At 35.6% G+C, this 15,445-nt stretch overlaps 1 protein-coding gene and 1 long non-coding RNA gene across 3 annotated transcripts in view; one reads left to right on the forward strand and one right to left on the reverse strand.

The window, feature by feature from the left end:
- The window catches only part of ec (ubiquitin specific peptidase echinus), a 42,895-nt gene that overhangs the window by 21,061 nt on the left and 6,389 nt on the right, over nt 1-15,445 (reverse strand). Inside the window, exon 1 of one of the 2 annotated variants that reach the window (XM_090158104.1) lies at nt 1,830-2,152. The exons of the other annotated variant lie outside the window; for it this stretch is intronic. The gene's annotated coding sequence lies outside the window, so the exon portion shown is untranslated. Of the gene's footprint in view, nt 1-1,829; nt 2,153-15,445 lie in introns of those variants that run through there. 2 annotated transcript variants of the gene reach the window in all.
- LOC149926995 (uncharacterized) lies at nt 1,051-3,481 on the forward strand. The gene is made up of 3 exons (XR_016473717.1): nt 1,051-1,134; nt 1,272-1,309; nt 3,375-3,481. It is a non-coding gene; the product is annotated as an uncharacterized LOC149926995 (long non-coding RNA).

The raw sequence follows: 15,445 nt of genomic DNA on the forward strand, positions 1-15,445 counted from the left end.
GTTGAATCTGACTACATTTGTTTAATACTTTAATCTAAGTTGAATATGACTACATTTGTTTAATACTTTAATCTAAGTTGAATATGACTACATTTGTTTAATACTTTAATCTAAGTTGAATATGACTACATTTGTTTAATACTTTAATCTAAGTTGAATATGACTACATTTGTTTAATACTTTAATCTAAGTTGAATATGACTACATTTGTTTAATACTTTAATCTAAGTTGAATCTAACTACATTTGTTTAATACTTTAATCTAAGTTGAATATGACTACATTTGTTTAATACTTTAATCTAAGTTGAATATGACTACATTTGTTTAATACTTTAATCTAAGTTGAATATGACTACATTTGTTTAATACTTTAATCTAAGTTGAATCTAACTACATTTGTTTAATACTTTAATCTAAGTTGAATCTAACTACATTTGTTTAATACTTTAATCTAAGTTGAATCTAACTACATTCGTTTAATTTAACTTTATTCTAAGTAAATAAGGTAAAAAAATCACCAACGCGTGCTTTTAAAACATGTTTTCGCGAATAGTTAAAGTATTCCAAGACTTAATGGTATCAGTGTATATAATTAGTAAATATTAAATTTGAAACTTCGTCGGATCGCAATGAAAAAAGTGATAAACAAGTTTTCTTTACAACTATAATAATCATTTCAGCGCGAACTTGTACAAGACCCTAACGTTGGCTTGGAATAAAACAGGTTTGTCCCAAAATTAAAAATCCGACGAATACGACCCAAAACACGTGTAACCCGTTTTTTGACTATAGCCAGAAAGGACTTCGGATGAGGCCCGGCCATTATCGGAAATGAATAAGATGTTCCAAAGTCTTTATTATTTCCACGATAAGACTTATATTAGAATAAATTATAAGGAGGGATAAGTACCTGCCGCCAATGCTTGTATTCGCGCAGTGGCGAAAGCATTTTGGCTCAGGGCACCCAGGATTTCCTGTCACTTGCGAAATGCGCGTTTGTGAAATGCTGATCTAGATACGTAACGCGATATCGAGATATTTAGTCTACGAAAGAAGATGAAATTTCATCTCCATTTGGTCAAATCTATTAACGAAATCTTTCATCGCAACCCACTTCCTCAATGGTTTTCTGGGTAAATTTCCAATTTCATTAACAACCGCGGGATGTTGTCATTAATTTTTAAAGGAAAAGCTTATTTATTGTATAATTAACCGCTTTATAGAAAGTTAAACAATGTGGTATCGGAATTAATATTAATATTAATTACAGGATGAAAGGATAATTAAATCAGCGGTTACAATATACCGGTAATTAAATTATTGGATTTTAAGAGCATTTATATTAAGTTAGGTTCCAAAAATTACCGAGGGGTTGATCACTTGCCGTAATCGGTGTACAAGCCTGTAGCTTTGACTGTACTAAAATGATTACCTAACTGATTACAGATTTAGCACTACCAAAGGCTGTACTAATTTTTGTACTCCCGTAATCGGTGTACAGAATTTTAGGAAGTGGTTAGCCCCTCGATAATTACTAACTATATTGCATATTAAATTAATTTAATTAAAGCATATGGAATATAATAAATTTTATCCGTCTGTAAAATTTCATATCAAGATTATTTTCCTTTAGGCAACAAATACCTAACGTATACCTAAATATTAATAACTTATACGGCAAATATTCCTGACATTGAAAGGTATTGTATTAAATAAAGTTAATTAAAACCTACAGTGTCATACGCAACTTGACTGACGTATGAAACTTACGAATAGATAAGATGGATGGCATCGTTTCGGTAAGATTAGATAGTTTACGAAGGCTTACCTATAAGAGAGTGTACAGGTAGATCGGTGAGAGCCTACGGCAGTCCAGGTAAGGGTGCCTTTCGAAATATTTCCCCGGTTGACGCGGACAGGAAATTTCAACACGACGCACTTTTGATATTATTCCATTGGGGGAAAAAGGCACCAAATAACAAATTTCTTTCGCGCTGCTAAAGTTAATCTTCGCACTGTATCGTCGTAAATAAACTTTATAACAATCGAGTTAGTTTTAGAGGGCTAAAAAGGGTTTGAAAACCACGAGTTTGGAAGTTTAAATCACCCGTGAGGCTGCGTTTTCAGCTGGCGTGATTCGGGTACTTACTATCTCCCCTCAATTTCGAAGTTACTATCCGCGGAAAAAAAAGCCGACTCTAGCGCCACCGAGCGGGACGCCGCGTCTCCTAGGCGACGCGTGAGGAAACAATCCCGTCTCCCCAATAGGAAGCCGTATTCGTTATGACGCGTTCTTTTCCCGCCAAATCTAACCAATTGAAACGCGCGAAAGTTAGCTAGTACAATTTTGTTTTTGCCCCGGGACAATTTTCCCAAAAAGAGTCTAGAGATGAGCGTTAAAAACTGCTAAGTTTGAGAGTACTACGAAAATACGAAAATAAATAAATATGAAGAGAACGCGAAAGTGATTTGAAAAGAAGGTACATTTATTTATTATTTTTCGCTTATAGCGACGGATTAGGCAAACCAAGGATCCTATGTTGGCAAACTTAATAGAGTTGTCATGAGGGCGGTAAGACGAATTCGGAAACCAACCTAGTAATTTTGCGGCTAGCCTTTTCAAGTTTCGTCGAAGGTGGCCCAAAATAAGGGAACAATAGTAAACGGCCCCGCCCTCCGAATGAAAGATGGAAATTGTGCCCAAAAAAGTTTAAACGCATTGATATGCAAAAAAGGCTCGTGCTTTGAGGAACCTTGACTCGTGGACGTAAACAAAGTCTGTACCCGCGCTTTGGGCGGACTTTTGTCCTTTCCACGAATAACGTAGAGGTACATGCTATAGATGCGAAATATAGATTCGAAATATAGCTTCGATGGAGAACTAGTCATGGGGTGGCGGAGTGGTTAACACTTTCGCCCCGCAGCAAGAGGAGCCGGGTTCGATCCCAGCTTTTGGCACTGGGTGAAATTTCGGAACAACTCCTGCGTTTGCAAGTTCTCTCCCCACTAGTTCAAGGGGTTTTCCCCGAGTACTTCGGTTTCCCCTTCCATAAAAACTTGTTGAGGTAAACGGTAATAGCTAGTGTAGGGAGCTGTTGGCTCGGGTGGCATGAAGGGCTTGCCACCACCCTATTACGCATTGTAACCCGGACACATGAATTAATGGCTTTAAACGTCGCTTGATGACTTGGGCCTAAGGTGGTGCCTTGTGTATTAGCATAGCTGATTATTATTATTATTAGTTTAAAATGTTGATTAAATTTTGCTCTTAATTTTCCAAACATTAGTTTTAACCTTGTACGTTACCGTTATACTAACGTCGTAAGTAAGAGTTATTTTAAAACAAATTTAAAAGATCTATGAAATCCGCTAGGTGGAAGTGGTGCGTTTTCCAGGCGCAAGTGGTTTGATTCCATCTCGAGGATTCTAGGCAATATGGATTTGGCAGTATGACGTCATAGTATACCAACATGGTAGCCATGGCTAAAGTTACGAAGTGCTACTATCTTGTTACGAGATTTCACGTATTGACATTTGAGTTAGGGAAATTCATTATTGAGCTCCTCCTAGCGGATTTGTATCGCAACAATGATCAATTTGGTAGTACCATAAGTATATAATATACTTTTAGCCCGAAGTATTAATTTTTCTTTTCACAGGCTCACGCTGATTTCTCAAAAACGTTTCGGAAAAAACTATATCATCGTGAAAATATAGTTTAAATAAGTATGCAGTTGTAGTAAACGCCGAAAATTTGGGGCCTAGATGCGGTGTATATTTCCGCAATTTGACGGGAAAATCTCTTTCATTAAGCCTTTAAGGGAAGTATGAACTAAATCGAAAAATCATCTGCTAACGTAACAATCACCCCTGGTGGTAAAAATGCGAAATTAAGTGATACACCATAAACATGGAAGTTCAAAAGTACCGGCGAATGTTTATGTTTTATTTCTATGGACACTTCTCTCATTAGATACTTCTGGAAATACTGTTATTAGCGAGGGTGGCGTCACTAATAAAAGTCTTAATAGAAATGTAGATGCAGGGAAGCCAACGTAACACTCCCGTAATGGGCTTCGGCGAAGTACGATTACGATCTATAAGTCCATCGAAGGTCACCGTACAGTCCGAACGAAGTGAGAAACAGGGTACAGTTTCCGCGGCGAAGAAACCATTTCTGTTTAAACCCTGTCATACTTCACCGAAACAATGACTCAACGCTAATTTTTTTAAAATCAGGGCAATCAAATTGAGCGCTGTCCTTTGGCGCTACTGGGAAAAGAGCCGATTACCCGATTCCGTCAAGCGGCTCGAGCGGAAGTTGGCGAGAGTGCGCAACCGGCCACCTGACAAGGTACTTTATTAGCCCCCTCTGCCGAGCTGTCCCCGTAAGAGCCGAACCACGAAATCGGAAGTTGAGCAAAATACAAGTATAGAGGGCCTCGATACCGGAATAATTATTTCGGCCTATTTTCGCCATATTGCTGCAATCTTGACCCGTCACAACGTGGTCGCAACAATGAACGGGAAGCGACTAACATTATTACCGTCTGCACGCGATCCTAGTGTAAAAATTTCGCTGTGAGTTTTATCGACGTTTCTGAAATATTCTATTTGACAGCCAAGATGTGGTAACTCAGATATTTAAAAAAATACACTAATTTCATTCAAATTAAGTAGATGTTAAAGGTAATATAAGATTACAAACTTACAATGGATCACCTAATTTCGCATTTCGGTCACCATGTTTAACCGACGCTTGTGGTAATTGGCGTTAGTTACGTTATACATGAACAGACGAATTATCGATTAAAAAACGATCCCTTTAACAATAATAATCAAATTACAAATTATTAATTTATTTCTAAAAAAATAAAATCATTGTTTGAAATGTATAGTAACTTCAAGTTATCATATTTAACATAATATTTCATACATATATTACATAGGAAAATAATATTTTTAAGCGACCATGAAGGTATTTATTTCTACAAGAACGAAAATGACTTTATTGACACGATCATGATTGAATTCCCCCGGGCTGATTTGATTTTTAGGGGGGGGAGGAACTTCTATTTAGAGCATGGGGGGGATTAAGAGCAACTCTAAAATAGTCTCAACATATTCATGCTCCCTAAGTAGCATACTTGACCATAATTATTCGTAGATATTTTAGTAACAACATAAGTAACATAATAACAATAAGTATGACAAATAACGAGATTTACAACCACACTGATTTTCATAGTTACTACGTAATCAAGATGTTTTCTCAGCACAGAGCCCTCTAGTGTCTAAAATACGCGAGACTTCCGCTAAGCCGAAATATCTGGTTTCCGATAGATAGGCGGAATATTAGGCTAAAATGATAAAAATTAAAAAAGATTTTCTCAACGCCACGAGCTCATGTTTTTTTATCACGCGTGATTCGCACGCGGGCTTCGAAACAAAGCCAAAGCCCCTGGCGACTCCAGAACGTGCTCTCCGATATTAGGCTTAAATTTTTATCAAAAGGTAGTCATCCAAAACGGTAAGTCGCGAGTCCAAGTCACAGCTTGAAGAGAGTATCAGTGCCGAAACAAGGTTCGGTTAGAAAAATAGGAAGTGTTATACTTATTGTTATTATGTTACTTATGGTAACAATAATGATAACTATAGAACAAAAATGTCAACAGTAAAAACCATTTTTAAACCCATACAACCAATTCACAATCGCTAAATCAGTATTACAGAAATATCGTCAATAAAATATATCAGTTACTTCATTTTGGCGTTGTCAGAGCGAAATATAAGAATGTCTCGCTTTCGCCGTTTTGGAACCAGAATTCCGGAAAGTTAACGGAAAAGAAACACCGCTTTCGTAACTCTGGGGTGTCGGTGGGATGAGATATCACGATGATGGCTCTGAAAGCGGGGAGGGGTAACCATTGGCCTCATCCGTGGTCGGTCGACTTTGTCATTTCACCCTTAACTTTTACTTCTTCGGAAATATTCCCTTTTATTGTAGATTGAAAAGAATGTCTTCCCGATTTAGACGCCGTACGTTGGACCGACCGAAGCTTTTCCTCATCCGATGGAGTTGAATATACAACTTTTCCTTCCTTTATGTACGGAAATAATGGAAAAGAACTCGCCTCGGACGTGATTTCACTTACACAATCTTTATAAAAGTTTCCTGCGAACCGGACTACTAAAAGATCGTCAGATATTTCGACATCAAAAAATATATTCATATTAGCGAAATTGAACCCTAGTAGCAAGGAGACATTCCGAAGTGTAACCCACCGATTTTGTTCAAACTCGGGGTATTGGTAGACCTTCATTTAACTTGAAAAAACCGAAAGGGAATTTATTCAATGGGCAACCGTTTTGCATGGCAACGAAAAATGTTTTGACAACAAAAAATTTAAATTAACATAGGCCTCCCCTGTGAAAAATTTTAACAAATTTCTAAATTTTGAAAATGCCAAAAATAGATAAAAATTTACAAACAAAATCAAAATTGATCAACTTTTGATCAATTTGAACAAAATGGGTGAAAATGAACCAAAATGGCTAAAATTGGAAAAATGTGAGAGAAAATTTAAAAAAGTACAAACATTTTTAAAAAAAATATTTCGATATTGTTTGAAATAAATAATTTTTTCAAAATAGAAAAAAAAATTAATATTTAAATTTTTTTTATCAAAAGCAGTAAATTTGATTAAAAGGGATTATAATTGATATGAATTTATTGAAATAGATTATTTGTGAAATATCGGAACAATATATAGATAAATTGATGTATTTGAAAAAAAAAAATATTTTGGTCAATTTCGTCAACAATGATCAAAATTCGAATTAATAGATCAAAATGGGAAAAATTTTAAATAAAAAAAAATGACTAAATTTTACAAAAATCTCAAAATAGTTCGAAATAAAATATTTTTTTTCCAAAATTGATAAAATTTAATACAATTTTACCAATTTGATCAAAATTTAAAGTAATTAATTGTGTAAAATTGGATTAATATATATATATATATACAGATTTTTGAGATTTTTTTAAAATTTAGTAATTTTTTTAATTTAAAATTTTGTTTATTTTTATCTATTAATTCGAATTTTGATCATTGTTGACTAAATTGAAAAATATTTTTTTTTCAAATACATCAATTAATCTATATATTGTTCCGATATTTCGCAAATAATCCATTTCAATCAATTCCTGTCAATTATAATCGTTTTTGATCAAATTTACTGAATTTGATCAATTTTTTTTTAATTTATTAATTTTTTTCAATTTTGAAAAAATAATTTATTTCAAACAATTTCGAAATATTTTTTAAAAATGTCTGTAATTTTTTTAATTTCCTCTCACATTTTCCCAATTTTAGCCATTTTGGTTCATTTTCAGCCATTTTGTTAAAATGTTTACTCAAGAGTATGCTAAAGTCGCCACAGAACACTAGGGGGCTTCAGTGTTTTTCTATTTATTAGCGGCGCTGGATGCAAGCTGGACGCAATTGTTAATTGCAATGAGCCACGTAGCAAGCGTTACTACATAAAAGCTATATAACGCTATCTTTCGCATACTTCATAAAAATACAAAAATATTTCTAAGGCACAACGGTGTTCTGGTAATTTTTCAAGGGTACAATGGCACTGTGACGTCACCCATGCTTTTTATAGATACAAATATCGCCAAACAATAGAGACCATGGCCAAAGTTATTATTTTATTTTAAAAAGGTATCGATTGTCAAGGTATTCCTAATATATCTACGCAAGGCAGTTTTCAAGTTTTGTATTTAAATTGCAAACGATTTTACGTGATGAACGGCTTTCCAAAGTCTCTGTATAAATTTGTAATTTCCCGCAAAAAAATTATAATTTTGTTTCTTCAAGGTTAAGCAATTAAGTGATTAGTTAGCGAGTTAATGAGCAGAAGAAGCGAGCCAGACCTTTAATTATAAATTATACGTTCGGCGGAAAAATAAACGTGGCTGGCCTCTTCTAATGACAAAACACCGCCCATTCCATCCCCCTTCGCCCCCCCCCCTTTGACGACGCGGAGGGGGTGTAGCGGGGACAAAACAAACGTAACGTGGCCCACGTTGTCCATAAAAATAAAATAACAATGAAGCGGGGACTTTTTTTTAAGGTGGCCTCTTTTCAAAAAAATAAAATATCAAAAACAAAAGATGCGTGCTTTGAAGTTTTAACATTGTTTTTTGGGACTTATTAATTGAATACTCTTTTACTGTTCTGGGAATTTGAGGTTGGGTAGATAGTGTAGCTCTTTGATGTCCTTTTACTCTAATTTTAACATGGCGAATAGCTCGTGTTGGTGTAATCGATGGCAGCTTCGTATTTTTCTATTACGCGAAGTGCCTATAGGAGAAACGTTTTGGGGGGCACTTTGCATTTCAATATATCCAATGAGAAGTGCCGCTCATATTCTTTTTCAAAGCTGAACTTACGTTAGATTAGGTTAGGTTAATGATCTACAAGTGATTGGTTACAAAAACGGATACATATCTCAACAATGCCCAGTACATTTTTGTAATTTTATTGGTTTAAGGGGGCGTTAATATTTTATTCGCTCACCGGTCGTGCTCGGGTTCGAATCCCGCCCAATACTAACGCAAATTGTTAAAAATTTATACTACACCCAATGACAAAATGAGGGCTCTTTTGGGAAAAGCTTTTCTCTAATTCAAAGAATCTGCGAACGCGGTGATTTCACTTTGCCCCGAAAATGCATTAGCGTTCGCAGCCCAGACACACAGACTGTGGGGTGGCGGAGTGGTTAGCACTTTCGCCTCGCAGCAAGAGGAGACGAGTTCGATCCCAGCTTGTGGCACTGGGTGAAAACTCGGAACAAATCCTTCTGCGTTGAGTTTGCAAGTTCTCTCCCCACTGGTTTAAGGGGTTTTCCCCCGAGATCTTCGGTTTCCCCTTCCATAAAAACTTGTTGAGGTTAACGGTAATAGTTAGTGTAGGGAGCTGTTGGCTCGCGTGGCTTGCAGGGCTTGCCACCACCCTCCTACGCATTTGTAACCCGGCCACCTGAATTAAAAGGCTTTAAAAGTCGCTCGATGACTTAGGCCTAGGGTGGTGCCAAGGGTATTAGCCTAGCTGATTATTATTATTATTATTATTATTATTATTAGACCCACCATGGATTAATCAAACTGACCCATACACAGACACGGTGATTGTAAAACCCCTCCCCTAGTTCCTGGGAGAGGTAAAAACGAACGAAATTATGCAATTGAGTAGTAGGTGCAATTCTCCCTGCTGTCAGCGGGTCACATTTGGGGTAAAAAGTGTACACTTTAGCTCAAAAAGAATAATCCGCCCATTATTTTATTATTATAATAATGACGCAACCGATAACAAGGTGGGCGCGGAACAGCCAACACGATTCAGAATCGAAACAAGGGAGGGGCCAGTCCCGTTTGAGGAAATCGACATTTCTAAATTTTGACAGAGGGGAATTATCACAATGGGAGCCCAGCGTTTAATTGTTTTCCCGTTCGGGTTGAGAAATACGTATTACCAGGATATAATTATAACGTGATATATTATTAGACGTACAAGCATTGTTAAACTAAATGACGGATTAAAAATCGCCCCTAAATCATGATACACCCCGTTTGACCCTAAAGATAACCACGGTAGTCATGGCGAGAACAATGGTCGTACTGATAACGGTTCATTTTCCGATTGCAGTTAGGTATTAGCAAATTTAGGATATAATTAAAAAATATAAGTAGGAAATACTGTTAGCTTATGATGCTTATCCATTTCGCGGGATAGGAAAGTACTATGTATAAATATAAGGCCATTGCAACGTTCTTAGCATTAAAATCAGTGGCGTATCCAGGGGGGGGAGCACAGGGGGCACATACCCCCCCGAAACGTATATATTATTTTATTTTTTTACTTTTTTTTCAATGGTGTGCCCCCCCCCCCCGAAACAAAATCCTGGCTACGCCCCTGATTAAAATCACTTTTATCGTGGCAGATTACACAGTTGTATTCTTCAGGGAGCCCCTGGTTGATGGAAAAAACTACCTTTGATTTGAGCCCAAATTATGAAGCTTAATAGTAAATTAATAAAGGTTTTCAACGAAAATTTTAGCTATTTTGTACCGAACAAAATATTTTACAGGAATCTATAGTAATACATAAATGTTTTATTTAAGTTTTTGAAAATGTATGTTACGGAATTAAGCCAAAAACGATAGCAAAAATTGGTACATTAGTATTTCTTTCCATAAAATCAAAATGATTTTATGATTTCTATATTAATCATTAATTTTTAAGAGATGCATTAATATTAAAAAATTCCGATTTTTATTAATTTATTTCTGATTTTCATAGATTTTTTCGTTTATTTTATATTTTGACGGATTTCTTAAGATTTAGAAACATTTTATTATTGATTTTAATATTTATTTCTAAACGTACACCACATTTCTCCAGACACCTCAAAACAAACAAACTGGAAGGGACACTGAACATTTATTTCGGTATTTAATTAATCGCAATCATTTTCAAACGCCATTACTTTTTTCGCGTTAATTGGAAAAAACTTTGAATTCTCGACAATCCAGAAATTCCCAAAAAAGGTGGATAGGGGAAAGGGGTAAAAGCGATCAATTGAACCTGGGTGTAATTGGATTTTAGCTATAGGTGGTGCAAACATTGCGTCACGACTTTCCCGCCAAAACTACTCCTAGAACGTGCCAGCCTGCGTTATTTTCTTTCGAAATATTGCCCGTAGAGAAGAGCATTAGCGGGACACGTGACCAAATCGAAGCCCGCCAAAAAAGGAGACTTCGACCTTGAACACCCTCTCCAGTTCCAGAATCTTTTCAAGAAGCTCTGTTCGACGATAAAAAAACTTAAGAAGTGCACCTTAAGAAGTCAAAGGTACTCCGAGAAACCTTATGGAATTGATCCTACTGATATAAAACTGAACCACTTGTTGCTAAAATATCATTTTCAAATTTCATTTCCATGGTTATGGCACGAGATTAATTATTTGTACTTAGGGAAAATGGTTATATGTTGAGATGATCCGTGTAATAATTCCATTGTTAGGTATAGAAATACTGGTTGCGTTTAGTAGCGATTTAACCCACTAGGTGGCTATGATTATGGAACAAAATTCCCTGTCAAAATCCCCCCGCTGCCGCACAAAATCCCCCCAAAACTAAGAAAACACGAAAGTTTAGTATCTGCTCTCGGCATTTTGGCTAAAATCAAAGTGTAGTATCTGTTCACACTACACAAGCTTTTAAGCTGAAAACAGATACTACACTTTGATCTTGATGGGGGATTTTGTCAAGGGGGATTTTGTCTCATTACCATTTTCTTCGGATAACCCATGAAACCGGTGCCTACGCGCCTGGCTAACCTAACCGTTGCGCGAGCCTTGATATAACTACCTCTATATAAAATCGTTTTCCCTATGAGAATTCGAGTATTTTGTTCGGCAACGGGGGGATTTTGTCTCATTACCGGTGGCTATAGGCTAATATGCGACGATGAATAGATTAAATTGGAGAAGTTGCTATTTCTCTTCCGTATATTGCAAGGGCTCCGTGACGTCACAGGCTTATTCGCATAAATAAACAATTAGCTCCCATAATGGCGCCCCATGCCCAAAACTACTGAAAAAACCTCGGAGAGAAACGACTAAGAGTTATTGGCCAACTTGTTGTTTGGAAATGCCCCCTTTGACCCAAGCAGCTCGTGGCGCCGGTGATTGAGGGTTGCAACCGAGAGGTGGCGCTCATGCATGACCAGCCCGAAATTATATTTCCAGCCCTTCACTTTTGCATGACATCTAGCGCGCAAAAAGAGGAAAAAGTAATTTATGGACTGAAGTGCTAGAAATACGGACAAAAAAAGCCAAGCGTTTTAGCGTTTATATTCGAGAAGATTATACGACTTGGCGGGCGTCCCAACTGAAAAAGAAATACACAGATGCGAAGAAAGTTCCGCCCATTTCTGGCTCAAATTGTACAGCTCCGTCCACTAACGTTGGCTACCAATTCCTCTAGCGCAAAGGGGTTTCAATTTTGGGACGCGAGCAAAACCTGACGTTCAAATCTGTTCAATTTAAAAAGAAAGCTACCTATCTGGAGTGAATATTTCGCGTACGCTAAAAAATATAAGTAAAACAAAATCAGGAAAAACGGGTTATCTTAGACGTCGTAGTAAAATTATTTCAAGAAGTAAGACCCGCCCTTTTAAAAACAGCTACAGCCCACGCGCCTAAAGCGGGTTTACGCGTAAAAGAAGGGTTACACCAAGGATCCTATATATAGGATCCTTGGTTACACTTCAGAGTGATTATAACGTGAAATGGAGAAATAAAATACAAGGCGATTTAAGACCAACAATACGTTTCTTACGCCCATTACTTTTATTTTAAGTTAAGCTTAAAATCTAGATTTAACTACAAACGTAGTTAATGGTTCTGGTTCTTACTTGTTTTCGTGGTTTTCATATTTGTTAAATTTATGACGAAGAAACACTTCATCACAATTCAACGCACTTAAAAACGGGTATATTTTTGGTATCTGGGTATTATATTTCTTATATTCTGAGTATTTATTTATTTATTTTTTATATAGTCGGGGTATATATTTGTTGTATTCGGAATTTATTTATTATCTTTATTCGGGGTATATATTTATTATATTTATGCGGGGTATATATTTGTTAGATTCGGGGTATATTTATTATCTTTATTCGGGGTATATATTTATTATCTTTATTCTTGGTATATATTTATTATCTTTATTCGGGGTATATTTTTATCTTTATTCGGGGTATATTTTTATCTTTATTCGGGGAATATCGTTATCGTTATTCGGGGTATATTTACTATATTCGATTTTTTTAGCTATCCCCTTTAAATATTTCGAAGAGTTTTTTAACGCACTCCAAAAATAAGAAATACCGAATTTAATAAATCGTCTGTATCAAAAATTTAAATTCAAATCATTCTCTTGCAAAAATTTCAAAATCCTCTTTTGCAAAAAGTATTTTTCATTCTGAAGAAGGGCGGGTGGTTGGGAACTACAAAAACGATCGAACGTGAGTCGAATTGGAATTAAGGAAAGAACATTTTCTTTAAAAATAAAATAAATCCTTTTCTATCTCTCCCACCACGAAATTAAAAACGCTTTCTTTAATCAATTATCAAGCTCCATTTTTCTCGCCATGCCAACAAAGATAACTTTTCCTTTTTTGTTTGGTCTTCTTTCATTTTATAAGGAAGGTTTTTTTCTTACTTTTATACAGTATATAAAAAATGCTAGCTACCTTTATAAAATTCTGATGCGCGAAGGGAAAAATTTGCCTTTATAATTTCGCAACGAAAACCCACTAATTGGAAATTATTATTTTTACTTATAAAACCAAAATGAACAGCCTGTAGTAAACAAAGAAATGGCAACGAACTGTAGTACTTTTTTTTATAAAGGTATAAAACGTATGTAGGAAGTATTATTTCAAATCAGGTCGTAAATTTTAAATAATTATTACATTATACCCGCATTCGATGTATAATTATTTAAAAAAAAATTAAATGCTTTAATAATTATTAAAAATAATAATTATATTAAAAACAATATTTGTTTTAAGTTTGGAACTTTTTCTATTAAAAATAAATAAATTACTTTTTTTTACGTAGCGAAAATTGAGAATCGCCCAGTGCCAAAAATCGGGCGAAAAGGGTTCAAATTATCAATTTAGGAGGTCAAAATGCGTTTCACGATTGGGTGGAACCAGTTTGCTTAAAACCGATAAATCAGATAATTCCAATTTCAAAAACCTTGAAAAAATCCTTAATACAGAAAATAAATTGTGGGGCAACGTAGTCAGCCAGCTGAACGGATCGAAAATAAACGACAATAGATTATTTTAGGCGTATAAATTGAAAATTCAGTCAATTGAATGTGGAGTTACGAAAACCCACCCATTGGGTCGTTTTATTTTATAATTGGATTTGATGATTTTTGGGAGCAGAAATTGAAGTGTCGTCTTTACAAAGAAATCTGGTTAAGACGGCAACCATTGGCTCAATTGCGCGGCGCCATTAGGGTTTACACCAGCCTTCCTCTATTAAGATAATGACGTCACGTCAAAGCTACCTATACACCTGTCAAATCCAAGTCCATTGTCTGGGAAAAAAATAATAAGAAAAAGCTATTTATCGGTACAAAATAAAACGCTACAGGTTGATATTTAATTTTCTCGTATATCGGGAAAAGTCAGAATCTCTGTTTGTAGCCAACCGACCGTGATAAACACTGTAGATTGCTGGGAGGGGGTTTACAGGGGCTGGGTTAGACCGACCGTAAAGACACCGCTCTCCCCCACTCACTATCGCAGCTCGTACCCGGGCCTGCCGACTTGGGCCGAACTGTCGGATGGAGGGGCCGCCATAGACGCTATATAAAGGTCCATCGAATATAAAAAATAAAGCAGCAAAAAACCTCCTGACGTAACGACTTTTATTTTTCGATGCCGGTATATAGATGATGCGCTATGAGTCATCGGCGCGTGTTCACCGAGAAAAAGGTCAAAACCGGCAGGTGAAAATCGGAATGAACAAAAGCGCTTTTTATGCGCGTTACAATTATCATTTTAAAAAGGAGAAAACCTTCAAAAAGCCCCGAGCTACAACGTTCAGCCTTCTTCTCATTGATGAGCTCAAAAGGGGGAAATTGGTGTCAATTAATTTAAAAATATGAAAAACAATATAAAATATAGAAAATAAATGTTCAAATTTTAATTATTTTGTTTTTAAATTTCCGAAGGAACCCAGTTTTTATCGATGGTGTTACTTAGGTAATCAGCTCTACAAATAGTACCAGTGGAATAAACAAAAGAAAACTACTAGAAATCACATAAAAATCGAGCAAAATCTGAAAATCACAGAGCAACATAATAATAACTGAAAAAAAACAAAAGCATAATAACTGAAAATTTGCACGAGAAATCAGAATAACAACTGAAAATTCGCATGAGAAATCAGAATAACAACTGAAAATTCGCATAAGAAATCAGAATAACAACTGAAAATTCGCATGAGAAATCAGAATAACAACTGAAAATTCGCATAAGAAATCAGAATAACAACTGAAAATTCGCATGATAAATCAGAATAACAACTGAAAATTCGCATGAGAAATCAGAATAACAACTGAAAATTCGCATAAGAAATCAGAATAACAACTGAAAATTCGCATGATAAATCAGAATAACAACTGAAAATTCGCATAAGAAATCAGAATAACAACTGAAAATTCGCATAAGAAATCAGAATAACTGAAAATTCGCATGATAAATCAGAATAACAACTGAAAATTCGCATAAGAAATCAGAATAACAACTGAAAATTCGCATGATAAATCAGAATAACAACTGAAAATTC

The sequence above is a fragment of the Leiobunum rupestre genome, chromosome 9 (genome assembly GCF_980474605.1).
Source record: "Leiobunum rupestre chromosome 9, qqLeiRupe1.1.hap1, whole genome shotgun sequence".
Taxonomy (NCBI): Eukaryota; Metazoa; Arthropoda; class Arachnida; order Opiliones; family Sclerosomatidae; genus Leiobunum; species Leiobunum rupestre.